Consider the following 16,118-nt stretch of genomic DNA (forward strand, 5'->3'; position numbering starts at 1 on the left):
TTGATGGGCTCTTAATTGTTAAAGTGCGTAGTTAAATTTGCAGTAAGATAATGTGGCAATAGCGACACCACCATAATCTTCTTTGGAAATAACACGTTTCTTGTGGTATTACCATATCGTTGCACTATATATATAACACCAGACGGTTAATTTGCATTTTATTCGAGCATATTAAGCAGATTGACAGGCAGCCTTGCATTAATTTGGCACGGCTCAAGAATCAAGACTTTCTTGAATCGGATATCAAACCGGACGCCGTGCACAATACATAGGTACTTTCATCATTCTCATTGGTGGATACAATGTTATATTTCTGAATCACCGTGCGTCGGCCAAGGCCCAAAAGAAGTGAATGTAAAATTACTGATTGTAATCAGCTCAGTGCATATTATACTATCGATACCGTATATACATAATTCAATTTGGATAATATGTATGTAGCTGTATAAATTTATTTCTGGGTAAAAAGTCAGGACTGCAAACATGCAGTGCGTGATTGTGGGCTACACGACAATTACTTATTTTACTATGTAAGTCTTTTGACTCATACAATGTATAATGAAAACGTACGTACTACCACGTTTGAACACAATATGTGTTTCTGTTTTGCAGTTACAATCTTACAATCATCTATCTATACAATGTATTGAAAACAATACAACAAAAAATAATGTGCACAATATCATTATCTCTTGTCTACCACCAAAAAACTAAGTCAAGGCCGCATGTCTGGCAATAAACGTAAGTTTCGGTCCGTGTACGTGATTACCTATATTCCAATCTTTAACATAATCTTCAGTGGTTTTCAAGCACGTAAGATCTAAAATTCAAATTCAAAATTATTTATTTAATGTGATTTACACACATAGAAGTTAAACTATATTTTATTATCATAATTATTTATCTAGGCCCGCGACTTCGTACGCGTAGAAATGGTAATATTAAAACATACATAACTAAAGAACAAAACAAATATATATTTCTGTAATTTGAACATATGTAAACATCTAAACATCCAAATATTTAAACATGGAAACTGTCACATTTAGAGTAGCGTTAATGAGTGAATTTTTAAAAATAAACATAGAAAAACAAAATTAATAAATGCCATTCTGCTTTGGCCTTTACAGAACATTAACTCGGCCTGAGATTGTTGAGATACCTGCTCGTACAGCGGTTTCGTAGTTTAATTAAAGAATGAGTTTGAGAAGAAAATTATAATGAAAAAATTAAACAAATGAATTTAATTTTTCATAACCTGCCTCATGTAATTAAATAGGGGGCTACTTTATTGCCCTACATTATAACAATGGGGTATATCAATAACGACCCTTGTGCAAGACGCTGCAAAAAATATTACGTCACGCTAACGAAGTTAACCCTTCGACGGACATGACTCATTACAGGCCTACCAGGAAATATCATTAAATTTTCACGATGGCGTTTCATGTTACCCGTGTCGCCGGTTTCGCGACTTCATGCATATTTATCAAAATAACAGCCGATTGAAAGGCTGCATACAAACACGCACTGATGGGGGTAGTATAATTTGCGGAATTGGAGTTTACTGCTGTGGTTTGAAGGGTAGTTTTGCGCGTGGGCTGGAACGTACCCACGTTTCGGACGCCCAGCAGTCGCCGTCGTCGGTCTGTCATTACGCACCCCTGCCGGAGGGTGGACTGGGTTCCGCGAAATCGGACGGTGACTCAGACCACTCGCGGGGAAGCAGTACTCGATCATTCTGATCCGTTAATTGCGTGTCGTGCGGTTTGTCGATCGATGAAATTCATTTTTATTGATAAGTAACCCATTTTCTGTGACTGTGAGGTATGGTTTTCAGAGCAGTAACAAGGAAATTTGAAGCTTGGAGGCCCGTTGAATTGAAGAATAAGCTTAATATATGATAAGAATAGTGCTAAAAATAAAAAGATTGAAATTTATTTCAAAGGGAAAAATATTAATCGTAAAAACTATTTAGATAAAGCTATAAACAGCTATAAAATAAATGAAATAGGTGTCAGCTGACGTATTTTAATAGTAATTTAGTTAAGCCATAAATACGAAAGCTACAAAGCTTAGTACAGTAAAACGTAAAAATATATTTATACGTCTAATATTGTCGAGTATTGTTTATCCATTATCATAATTTACTGGATGACAAAACATAACAATAAATCAGTGAAAAGATACCGAAAACGATTTAACCCAGTGCCCTACATTTCATTAATGATACTTCAAATCAAAATCAACCCTTGTCTTTATAAACGTCTGGACCTTTGAGGTTTAGTTATCGACGTCTGTTCGACATTTCATTACTGCGTGTCGGAGCTTGAAATTTATTCCCTTTTACGTATTGCTATCATGATTTCCAGTTATGAAGCATCTGTCAAAATTTTAGTAAGATGTTTATTTGTGATACAGTATTAAAGTAATTTAGAGAAGTTTTAATTTGAATACTCTGCCAATTTGTATTTTTTTGTATATTACATTTTCCCACTCGATTTTTAGGGTTCCGTACCCAAAGGGTAGAAATGGGACCCTATTACTAAGACTCCGCTGTCCGTCTGTCTGTCTGTTTGTCACCAGGCTCTCTCTCATGAACCGTGATAGGCCTTTGAAATTTTCACAGATGATGTATTTCTTGGCCTAGTGGGTAGTGACCCTGCCTGCTAAGCCGATGGTCCTGGGTTCGAATCCCAGTAAGGGCATTTATTTGTGTGATGAACACTAATATTTGTTCCTGAGTCATGGGTGTTTTCTATGTATATAAGTATGTATTTATTAGAGCTCCCGATACACGTGTTACACGCTGACACGGGTACCCGTGTTCTTAAGCCCGCCGGGCTTAAGAACCCGAACTACACGAACCCGCCCGGATTCGGAAACGTTTACACGGGTACCCGTGTACACGGGTACACGGATACACGAAATAACGGATCTTATTTACCCGCCGGTTCGACCCTTCACTCTCGTGTAGCGGAGATTGGTGCTATGAAGACATACGATTGAATATATGGGAGGTTAGGAAGATTCATTTCATTACCTACTTTGCAGTTTTACTGGATTGATTGGTGATGTCAATAATGTAGGTAAGTGCGCTTTGTTTTAATAATCATAAGATTAAAATTAACAATATCTTAGTAACCGTTGACCTCATTGATAGGTATTTAATTTTCTTCATTGATGTAGTTTTTTAATAATTATAGTACACTTAAATGATTATCTAATAAAAAAAGTAGATAGTTATGCTTACTGAAACTACAATGAACGGAATATGTTATATTTTCCTTTAGCAAAATCGAATTTTGCTCGCTGTTTTTAGGGTTCCGTACCCAAAGGATAAAACGGGACCCTATTATTAAGACTGCTGTCCGTCCGTCCGTCCGTCTGTCACCAGGCTGTATCTCACGAACCGTGATAGCTAGACAGTTGAAATTTTCACAGATGATGTATTTCTGTTGCCGCTATAACAAATACTAAAACAGAATAAAATAAAGATTGAAGTCGGGCTCCCATACAACAAACGTGATTTTTGACCGAAGTTAAGCAACGTCGGGCGGCGTCAGTACTTGGATGGGTGACCGTTTTTTTTGCCTTTTTTGTATTATGGTACGGAACCCTTCGTGCGCGAGTCCGACTCGCACTTGCCCGGTTTTATTAAGTAGCAAAGTCTTGTTCGAGCTGCTGAGGTGAAAATCAATTAAATTGGTACAAGACATATCAATCACATTGAACATGCGATAAAATAAAACTGCTAAACAATCGGAGCTCCTGAACCTTTGTTTTATTTAAAACTTTATACATTACTTCAATCTCCGCTACACGCCAAGGACAGGTTAGGCCCGCGTGTATTTAAGGTCCGTTTCGCCGTGTACACGGGTACACGGGTACCCGGATACACGGATCTTAATTACACGTGTACCCGACTACACGTGCAGACCGGGTCAGAAAACCGTGTACGTGTAGTTCGGAAACGGGTACCGAACACGTGTACACGAAACCCGGACACGACCGCGAGCCCTAGTATTTATCTATATAAGTATATATATCGTCGCCTAGCACCCATAGTACAAGCTTTGCTTAGTTTGGGGCTAGGTTGATCTGTGTAAGATGTCCCCAATATTTATTTATTTATTTATTTATTTATTTCTGTTTCCGCTATACCAATAAATACAAGAATATAATAAATATTTAAGTGAAGCTCCCATACAACAAACGTGATTTTTTTGCCGTTTTTTTGCATAATGGTACGGAACCCTTCGTGGGCGAGTCCGACTCGCACTTGGCCGGTTTTTATAACAACCACCCTTCACGCAAACAGCTAATAACAAACAGCAACTTTATCCCAACGATGCAGTCCAGATACAAGGCTGTGAAAGTAAAAGTGAAATTAGAACTTTCTCCAGCGAACCAGGAACAAAGCGGCGGTCTGCTGCCCTCGGGAGAATACGCTTGTGGCAGGTGGTTCTCGCGATCCACGCGAAATTTCATAATTGGCGGAAAAAAATAAAATAAAACGTTCACCACTCCATGCAACAATTTTCTCATTGTGTCAGAGGTCTCTGGGGAATGTGCTCCGGACAACAGGCGCGGGACGAGGCGGGTTGACGCTAATTTCCCTCAACAACGTATCCTTTCGCTCTGGCCTACAACTAATGACGGAATTGCATTACCGGGCCAAATGATTCTTTGAAATATTTATATTTTTAATTATGAAATGAATTAAACGAACAATTTTTGAATTGAACCGTTTATTATGGATTGCTATATCTTGTTGTCTATGGGCAGACCGGATGTATTGGGTTTAGGAACATGCGTCGGACAGATGTCGCTGTGTCTGACAATATCGCCGATTGAGGCGGTAAGGGCTATGTGATATTGGAAACTTAAATAAAATAAATAAATAAATATTATAGGACATTCTTACACAGATCGACTAAGTCCCACAGTAAGCTCAAGAACTACTTACTAATAACTTAACTTGAATGAACAATTAAGCATCAATTAAGTATTATTATTTATTTAAGACTTTACTTGTAATATGAAAAATTACTTTCATGCGATTCTCACAAATATCTGAACACGCCTCGCCTCTATTATCAAGGTGTTAGAGATATTTTTGAGCATCCTGGCCCCTCCGATATATCTGATAGCGACTGTACAACCAACCCTATAGAGGTGTTTACACTTGTGCATCTTATTAAACTGTAATAAGATTGTGAATATGTCTGGCGTCGAACGTAATGCGTGATAAATATAAAACTCATAAATCATGTAAATATCATGCGTGAGTGACTAAGTATAGATTCAAATGAAGTACGTTCATAAATCATCTAAAACAATGCGGTGTGCGTATAAGAATCCTGAATTATTAATAGGCAGCACTCTGACTGTCGATGATGCTCTTATTTAGGTTTCGGCGACACAGTTGGCGTATTTCCATTCATTGTGTTCGCGTTGGCTTGGTATTAAGAATCAATCAATTTAATGCTCGATTTCCTGCCATCTGTTCCTTAGCGAGATCCCTATTTCATTTTCAAATGCTGATTTTATCGTACGTTTAAGTAAAAACATTGAATGATGTTAAAGGGTTGAGGTTGGGGTTTGATAAAAATACAAAATATTGAAAGCTAGTTTATAACATTGTTTAAATGATTAGATATATTTTACTGTACATATGGTGCTACTTTACCACCCTAGTGCGGTAATTAGCACTTTACGTGCCTATGCTGAAAATTTAAAGGGCCATATGTAGGTACCTACTGAAAAAGTTTTTTTTTCGCGATTTCGGCGTTGGTCCCATACTAAAAGTTGCTCGGTATAATCCCAAAACCTCCGTGGCAACGGGAATGCAGTTATTTTTGAGCCACCGTGTATAAATCATAACTACCGGTATCCATATCGGTACCGGTATTAGTAGATATTCGTGCCCCGAGTTAGCACACGTAAATATACATACGTGAACCATATCATTGGAGCCCGTAGGTGCTCAAATATCGAATAAGAAAGTTTTCTCATCCAATTTGTCGCACCTTAACATCTTTTATTCTGCGAAATATGTCCTTCAGGCCTTATTACTTCGCAATACAGACAGAAAAGTAAGTAAATTGCTTGATCCGTAGCATTGTAGAAGTCTCCCGCGCTCATAAAACTCTCACATATTTCACGACAAATAAACTTTTCATCCAATGAAATTTTCTTCTCGGAAGGTAGTTCACTACAGGTAATATTTCAAAACATGTGTCATTCATAACTTTCGCCTTCGCAATGTCTGTCGATGGAGCTCGAGCGAAAAGGTCTCAATAATAAATTTTTCGTGAGCCCGCTCTGTTATACCCCGCGAGCGAGCCAGGTACGTTTTACGGCCGCGCAAGGGAAAATAAACGAAAAATAAAATAAAAGTCAAAATGGTCGACACAAAACTATTTGCCCGAATATGCCACACGGAAACTTTTTCAAATATAAACCGGGCATGAATTTGGTCATGTATAGTAATGAAAACCAGAATGCGAATATTTTTTGAGTGAAAGGCCGCATGGTATTTCGACAGACTACAGTTGTTATAGACACGACATATCACGATTTATGGATGCAATAATAACTTACTGACGTTTTAATGTCTCGAAATCATGGGTTACCTGAAACAAGAGAGAACACAATATGATAAGAAACATGCGGTTATAGTAGAGTATTGTCGCGGCAACATAAGCCAGCTTTATGATCCTACAAATATTACTGCTATAACCACTACAATATGAGAAGCGTTTTGGCTTTGCAGTGCCAAATCATAAAATGTTTACACAACACTTGTAAAACTACACAGTGCATTACATTTTAGTCCCTGCCAAGTATGCCTTTCAAGAAAACAATTCGGGCCCATTTACACTATATAGCTTGAATATTGTAACTTAAATGGTGTAAATAATATTATATTCATACTCGGTCAATTAGAGTTAGACCAAGATAAGTCTGGAACGATTTTGATAGCACACGCGGTGCACACTTGCATTTTATAAGTCATAATTACATAGAAGTTTGACGTTTAAAAGAACACTTGCACTGCGTGTGCTATTAAAATCGCTGCAGACATTTATTGGTCTGACTCTTTCAAATTTAAGAAAAATGAAAATAGATTTTCTTTTATTATAAGTTAAGCCTTAGTGTGGTGTTATTTACACAAATTCTGAACACAAATATTGCGAATGAAACGTGGTGGCAACGCCAGTGTCGCGTGCAGCTTCACATTAAAGCACAAAGCACGATACTACCGCAGTTCTTCAGATCCGCTTCGCACGTACTAAACTGCTTTATGTACTCGTAACTAAGCTCTTTTCCATTTAAACATTTATACAAGGTAAACATATAATTGTAGTAGCATTTCACTATTGTTTTTATGAAACATTTTGTTTTATTAGTAAAACATGAATCGATATTAGTGCTCGTCTATTTTAGAGCCCTGTTACGGTTCAGTGCATTTCTTTATATGATTTGCGGTTAGATTTGTTGAAATCAGTTTAAATACTAACCCCCTTATTCATAAAACTTTACGGGCCTGATTTAGTTAAATCATATTTTATCACTTTCTTACAAATACATAAGTCAAAATGACAGATAAGGAACAAACGATTATTAGCTAATTGAGCTTAGTAGAGCGTTTATGAATAAGGGGGTAAATACCATTACATGCTATATTTGTTTAGTGTTATGTTTGTATCAAAACCGTTTTAAAGAATTCAAATAAAGCAAAATTATAAAATATGAAACTGTCTTATAAGCGTACCGTACACGGAAAGTCCGAATCCATCGCCATTCTTTTCAACTTTTGTCATGGGGCTGAACATTTTATCGCTTCGCTGACAGCCTTAATGTGCCATTTGCCGCCGTTGTGGCTATGAGGTTACATTCTTTCTCTAATACTCTTGGTAAAATATTATGATGTATTTTCATTGTAATTAGGTCATTCTCCGACGATTTTAACATGAAAATTACATCAATATTTGAACTCGCTGCAGAAGAGAGTTGTTAATTGTAAATTCCGGTCGGCGTTACTAGTTGATTATTCTGTAGGTAATATACTGAATGTTTCAGAGCATTATGAATGCCGTAGGTAATTGATTTATTAGATAATTGATTTTATTAGCGTAGCGTACATTGCAACATAATAGGATACTGTGCAAATGTGTATGATCGGTGGACAGTAATCTGTAGGCTTATTTTCACACCTATTGAACTAAATCAATAACTTGCTGCACAGATCTGCGTTTGCCTTTAACCTTTTTATGAAAAGCTTTTCAATTACAAAAGTGTATTGCGAAATAGTTAACCATTTGTGATGTGAAATAGTGTCGGTGTCGGGAGGCCAGGTCGGAAGCTCGCTCGGCGCTGAACTGAAAGCAGGCAGACGTCAGCGCGCCGTGAGTGACACGTCCTTCCGCCTCCCACCCGTTCAGTAGGATATAGCGTAGTCCTACACATCGACCACACGCCACTATCCAGTTACGCCGTATTCAACATACTCGAGATTCCCTTCAGAACAACTGTTGTGAACCCTATAACCCACTCAACCATTTAATATGCATATATTTATGCAGGTTTATGCCGGAAAACACTTTCAATTCGTTTGTCATGTTACCATGAAAACCGTGAAAGGGAAAGCATAAACCCTTCGCGTATACGTGTGTTGAGATATAGGCACTGTAAGAGTGTTATAGCCGTATAAAATGAAAGTCGTGTTACGAGTCCTGAGCTCTAATAAATATGGAGCCCGAACGCGACCCTAATCGGGAAGGCAAAACGGCAACAATGCAAACAGGCGTGGTATCAAATTGTCGAGCATGCAAACACATTAAAGGGCGCCGAGCAAACGACGCCTAATGATTATCTATACATTGGGTGCGCTTGAAAAAAAAGGAAAGCGGTAAACGTAAATAAATGAGACATATTTCATTGTTCTTTGTTTTAGGAGGGCCCGGCGGCAGCTGGGCGGCGGGAAACGTCGCCTATCTGACGCCGCACCTTTTGTCAGAAGGCGTTGACCCAGTTCGAGTGCCGCTCGGCCGCTACCGCGACCGCGTCAAAAGCCGTCTCCAGTTTCAATGTCAAATTAAGTGCAAATCCCTTAATAACATCCGGCAACTCAAACAACAAGACCGAACTTGCTTCAACATCGACTACAGTAAATTGGAAAATTATATTTCGTTATACCTTTGTATCTAATTCAACGAGCTCCATTTGTTTGTTCACACATCGGGCTGATTGCGTTTAAGGCACTGTACCGGCCAATCTTGAATCAGCAATAAATGTTAGAGTTGTGATGCAGTTTAACATAAGAATAACTTAAATTTAGTTAATATTTATTATAGCATTAGCAACCGCTAATTTATACAATATAATCGTTATTTAGTTTTATGCGAATTTGCAAACGTCGGGCCATATTCACGCGATTAAAACGGCGAGTATCTGCGAGGCCGATCGCCGGCGCGATAGGTCGCGGGGTCGAAAATAGCAACGCGAGGGCCGTACCTGGCGCCACCCCGCGCTCAATGTCAACTTTCAATCACAGGGCGGGAAGGAAGCTCCGTGTGGCAACGGACTGGCGAGGCCCTAGGTCGACAACCACCGCAATTATTGCTTTGCCCTTTTTACGACGCCGCACCTCCCTATGTGACGCAGTTTACATTCTGTCAAGTTAAGCCGCTCGTTGCCAAGTGTTTCCCGACAAGGTAGACACCCTTGTCTTCGATTTGACTTTTATTCACTGCAAACTGAAACGAGAAGTTGTTTGAACTGTTTTACAAATACAAAGTGTCTGTCACACATGATGTTGACGGACATTTTTAGTCTTGTTGAAAAGCAAGCATAAGTACAAAATATTATTTCATTATGGACGTGCATAACCGCGCATATGGATATGACACTAGAATGTCAAATCGTATGTCACAGGTACTTGACAACAATATAGATCTTGATTGTTTGCCCTTTTCCATTTTTAAAGAACAGTTGTTGACAAAGACAAAGATTCCACCCACAAATGTGGTCTAAATGATTGAAGCCTTAAACAACAGAGACATATAAATTGAAAATAACTTTTAGATTTTTTATCGGGACCTTTCCCCCGCTTTGTTTATTTAACAGTGAGTAAAGCCTCGTGCCATGCCAACAGTCGCTTTGTCAAGCGGCGAGTGACATTAGCCGGGAAAACTCACGGATAATATGGAAACTAAATAAAAAGCTCGGCTTGTTTATTTAACAATTTAAAGGGAGTACCTACCGTGAACTTGCTCAAAATTGCCTATCTTGCCAAACATTGCCTGGTTTTATTCAATACCTGATAATCGTAGTTCTTCACCCATTAGTAGGAATCTATATAGGTTCTGCATTGTCACAGCATAGCAAACTGCTTTTTAAACAGATATAAGATTATGAAATTGTTTTTTTTAATTATTCGATTTTTATGTAATTCATGATGAACCTGGAATGGTTGCAATTTGGCATTGTTAATAGGGTGAACAATTAGCTAGCGAAGACGCTTGACTTCTGGCAGCGTTCCAAATTCACCAGACCACCGCACGAGAGTGCGTCTCCTTCGTTCAGCGGGACGTACGTACGGCGAGCGGCTCTTCCGCTCTGGACGAAAACTTTCACCTTCGCAAACGTCTTCATCAATACGTCAATTAGTGGGCACAATGAGCGCTCTAGCACAGGTGTCTCGTGCCCAGGCCGTTTGCCAGCCCATTAAGCAAATAACGAGCCCACAGGATAAACTTGGAGGCAGTAAAGTTTATTAATGGCTCGATTACAAGCTCGGCCCAAGGTGGAAAGAAGCGCTATCAATCAGGTGCACGACGGAAGCGGCACCTACACCCTCAGTAACGCTAATAACAAAATTCCGACGCCCCTGTTTGTTCCCACTGAAGGGGTGAAGATGAATATCTCAGTACGTTACCTTTTGGTTACACGTTTCAACGCAAAAAAAGCAAGAACACTTTATGCCAAAAAGGATAGCCAAGAATTAATTCTTTCAACAAGAAAAACCCTCTACTGACAATGAAATCCGTGATCATTTATCAGCTGTACCGCAAGAAAGAAATTTGTTCCGCGAATTTGCATACAAAAATGTTCCGTAATGAAAATGTATATAAGGATCATGCCAAAGTCGCCCATTAACTAGGAACTAGGGCTTTGCAAAAAAGCTTGTTTGAAAATTCCACGGTGGAATACTGAAATCACTATCGTTTATAGATCGATAACAGAGGTGTGACAGAACAGAAAACTCTACAGGCATCCGAGCTAGGCTTGCCACTGTCCGAATGGCTCAATTACAGTTAATTCGCAGCGTACACACATTGGTAGCGAGGTGCATGCATGTGCTGCGTCCACATTAATGTATGTAAATGCATGCGACCGGCCGGCCGCGGCCGCCCGCCGACGCTCACAATATTGCGACATTAAACGGAATATGGCCGACGAGACAGACAATTTCGACAAAAGTCGACATTTGCAAACGTTATACAGCCACTCATCTGCATTTAACAGCATTTTCGAATAACCATTAGCCGTCATATTTAGGAGGATGCAGATTTTTTTATGTTGATGTCTTGCTTAATTCATTTCAATGTTTCAACATATTTTTATCGAGATTGTTGCGCATTGTTATTCTTCAAATTGATAAAAGTACTGAACATATTATTATTTCCCACTCCTGTATTTTCAGAAAAAAGTTTCAGTTCACTAGTATGTCAGCCGGTATTTCTTAACAAACCTCAAGTTTTTGAGCTTTAAGTTTTTATATTTTTTTTGCGGGGAATATTGTACCGCTATCCCTATTTAATATTAAAAATGCGAACCTTATACCTATAACCTATCTCTGACCCCTTCAAGCTTAAACCGATTTAGATTAAATTTGTTCTAAATATATATTATTTGAACCCGGGAAACGACATACAATAGTTCTTATCACAGAAATCTAATAATAAGATCTAAGCTAGTAATAAAATCATTTATGAAAAGAATTACTTTATGTAATCGCCTTATGATAGCAAATCAACCTGTAGGTAAGTATATAAGCGCTTATAAGGTGTATTGCAATGTTTACGTAATGTTACGGCCTATAACGTCGAGGGCAGAAAGATCAACCAGGGCTGTTATCTGATCGCCTGTGACCGCTTCGCCACAACTGGCCAGTATAAATCTGCCTCCAGCTAAGCATAGCTCGCAGTATCCGAGAGCCAAGTTACACTGGGAAACATGTAATAGCCGCGACAGAATATAATCGACCTTTTTGAAAGCAGCACTGATTGACCGCTTAAGATCAGTTAGCAATACAGCGTTAACAAATTTAAATACTTGTAGAACCCCTAATGTTATTTTAAATATTGAGGGGCTGTTCTAAGTAGGTACTACATATTGTATCGCATATTGTAGGAAATTTCGGACCAGTTTCCTGTTTCGTACAGGTTAAACTAACCCTTGAAAATGCGCGTTACCGTATACGTTACCGTATTTTGTTAGCAAAAGAAGTGATTTTTAATCGGTTAAATAAATAAAAAAATATTGATTCAGTCAAGGTATTAAATATCGACACGGGCAAAGTGCCAAAAACAAGTACACACAACCTTATTCTCATACCCCATACATTAAGGTTGTGTGCACAAAAAAATATGTAAGTACAACCTTCATGTATATGGAAATAAAATTTATAATGAAATACTGTATTTTTTTTAATTGTTAATCATGATGAGTCGAAATTGTGTGTCGAAATCGAAAGAGTCATATGCAGTTCGCGAGCCGCAGTAACGTACCTATCTACTTAGTTACGAATAAGTAAATAATGATGACTAACTAGTTTTCCGCGAAGTGAAAAAATATTCCAATATCTATTGCTCACGGTTCGCTATTTTACCTGTTATGTAGTATGCACTTACATTACGTTTCTTCTGAAATATAACGTACCAAACGTTATATTTCAGAAGAAACATTTGTCCACGTTTTTCAGAAAATTTACAAGTACCTATCGGGTATCTATTTTTATATCATATATGTTCATCGGTATATATGTCCATATCATATCATATATGTTCATATGGTCATCGGTATTCAGGAAGAACCAAACAAGGATAAATTCAGAATGTGCCTAAATTAGGAAATTTAAATCAATTAAATTAAAACAGAGTCAGAGTCTAATGTCCTAGGACTGAGGACATTTTTTGACTCAGGTAGTCAATATCTGATTCAAAACAACATTATACTCAGCAAAGTTATCTTAGAGTTCGTCTAGATAACTTTGCTGCAGTAACTTGGACCGAACAAAGTGTGGGATTTGTCATTGTAAACGTCATTTTTTCGTAGAAATTTAATGTTAATGATAATATTTCATTGCAAATGCTATGCAGAGTTAGCTTGGTCTGAGGCTAAGGGACCTTTCGCGAACCACCAGGTTTCTTCGTTTGTCTATTCACCTTAATCACTAGAATATGCAAGAGCGACAGAGACAAATCGTTCCAGGCAAATCCTGGCAGGGTCGACATGTGAGGTGGGACGTTGAAATAATACTACTTGCTCGGAGGATAGATCTATATTGTCTAAAATAACATAAGTAGCAGCTTATATAGTGGAGCGGTATACACGTGTGAGAGTAAGGCATAGCTGACACCTAAGATGTTTAATTTTCGATTTTCGCGGTAGCCACTGGATGTCTACATAAGGTAGGTATCAGGTATAGCTTATGTAGCTTTGCGTACATTGAAATTAAAGATCCAGAACATGGACAACACTTAAAAACGTTACAAGGCTGTTTTTATAGTGACTTGGTAAGATGTTTAGTTTAGCATATACATAGGTGTAATCAAATCTGCATAATACAGTCTCAAATGCTAACTAGGTACCTACGTTTTGTACGTGCCAATTTGATCAAGTCGACCTTTGTTGACGATATTGGCGTCTAAGGCGGCCTTTACATTGGATGCGGAATCGTACGCCGCGCCGCTCCGGTGTGCGAGCGGGACATCACTGTATACGCACATAGCCCAAGCCCAAACGGAACCCTATGGCCGTATTACAAAGCCCTTGCTATGTACCTATGTCTGTAAGCGGGCTTAGGCTCATAAACCGTCTTAGGTAGACATAATATAAATGCATGGAGACTATGACAAGACAAGTGTTAAAAACATTTCTCAAATTTAAGGGGTTAATAGTACATTGTGCAACATGGGGCGTAAGTTGAATATTGCAAACGAGAGTAAGTTAAATCGCGACGGCTTGCCGGAGCGATTTATAGACTCGAGTTTGCAATATTATTACGCCCCGAGTTACACACAATGTTTTTCATCACACTTGCGATACAAAAATTAAGTATAAAGACAAAAAACTGTTAATTATGGCACTAGAAATTTCATAACTCCCTAGGGAGAACGCTTTTTCTATAACTCCCGCTAAACCTGCGTGCAATTCCACATTTACTGAGCGAGTGTGATGAAAAATAAATTACGTCTTTTCGACGGTTTTTTTACCGTTGTTTCTCTAGTCCGGTAAAACTTTAATTAAGTAGGTATGTAGGTATGATTTGTCTAACAGTAATTTTACAGTCTTCTGCACAGGTAAGGGTAATTCCACCTGTCCAATGTCATTGCGCCTCTCTCTCATTTAAGTGTGTCTCATAAATATGTGAAACGCAATACACATTGGAGAAAGAAATTGGATAGGTGGAATACCACCCTACAGTACTAGCGCTCTTCTCTATAACGTACCTAATACCTACCTACCTAGATAGAGGTAGTCAATAGCTGAAAGCGCCGCCAAACAAAGGAGTTTTTACAGAATACGTATAAAATCTACTATAGACAACTACTGACTTTCCTGAAATACACAAAATATACATTCCCAATGAGTCCCGGAGGAAAACCGCAGAAAAACATTGACTAAGTAATATAATAGGTACCTGATCTACCTACAGAACTGTATACATTTACATTTATACGTCGATCGCTTTGTTCACCACTTTCCGCATATTTCACACAAGTGTCAAGACCGAATGAGAGAAACAAACGGTCACAATCACAACAACGCTGAATTAACGAAAGTTTTTTTCCCCTAATATCCTAAATGAACCAACGTGCGCCGAAAACATTGCAGTTTGCATAAAAACAGGCACCGGGCGGCCCTCAAGAGATGAAGCCCCGCTATTGTTTTATTTGCCGTCGCTACCACCATTAACGAACACATTGTGATGGTAATTGGTGATTCACTTCGTCTAGAGAGGTACCTATTTGGTTCCGTCAACACTGCCAAACCGAGCGTACGGATTTGCAACTCCCGACAGTCACTTTTGCACAATGGACCACTTGGCATTATTATCGGAAATAATATATTTACAATTACAACTATACGGGGAAAGTTAAGTTTTATTTGACTAAAAATTTTACTTATACTGAGGGAGGCAGCTTATGGAAAATCCAATGAGAATAAATTTCACTAGAAAATTCGTTCACGCACAATATAAACCTTGAAAAACATTTTGAATATGTAGTATTACATGATTTTATCGCCTTAAGCCACTCTACATTTCATATAAAAGGCTAAACGACTGAAATTGAGCATCGTACGTGATGTCAGAGAGGTTATGTTCGCGACAAACAAAAATACTAAGGCGTTTACCTCGTGTTTTCTGCAATCCGGAGCCAAAAAGCACTTTAAAAACACACTAATTCGTTCACGGTAAGGCTATTTAGTAAATATTAGTTAAAAACAGGTTTGTATCACTAAATAATAACAAAATAAAACAGAAAACATTGAAAGCGGACAAGAAGCGCGACACGAAACGGCAAGCTAAAGCAGCAGCTGACTAAGGATTCCGAGCGCTCCAACATTTGTAGAGCGTATATTTTGCCGTCACTTGTTCATTTAATGGTGGACTAACCAAATCGTTTTATTGCTTCAAATAATTGTTATGTTTGTATTAGCAGCACTCAACACTAACAAGTAATTGATACATTTAATATGTTATATTTTGTATGTAATTTGAACTAAATATATACTTTTGAGAAAAAAAGCTGGACCTCAATATTTTTTATATAAATAAATTGATTTTAATATTACATTTACTAAGATCACAATAGTATAAA

At 38.2% G+C, this 16,118-nt stretch overlaps 1 protein-coding gene across 6 annotated transcripts in view; it reads right to left on the reverse strand.

Moving 5' to 3' along the window:
- The window catches only part of LOC134663649 (protein muscleblind), a 402,754-nt gene that overhangs the window by 145,177 nt on the left and 241,459 nt on the right, over positions 1-16,118 (reverse strand). The window contains exons 1-2 of one of the 6 annotated variants that reach the window (XM_063520085.1): positions 15,652-15,836; positions 6,611-6,638 (exon numbers count right to left, since the gene is read on the reverse strand). The exons of 2 other annotated variants lie outside the window; for them this stretch is intronic. The gene's annotated coding sequence lies outside the window, so the exon portion shown is untranslated. Of the gene's footprint in view, positions 1-6,606; positions 6,639-8,324; positions 8,349-15,651; positions 15,837-16,118 lie in introns of those variants that run through there. 3 more of the 6 variants (XM_063520084.1, XM_063520081.1, XM_063520087.1) reach the window with 3 other exon arrangements.

This window comes from Cydia fagiglandana, chromosome 4 (assembly GCF_963556715.1).
Source record: "Cydia fagiglandana chromosome 4, ilCydFagi1.1, whole genome shotgun sequence".
Taxonomy (NCBI): Eukaryota; Metazoa; Arthropoda; class Insecta; order Lepidoptera; family Tortricidae; genus Cydia; species Cydia fagiglandana.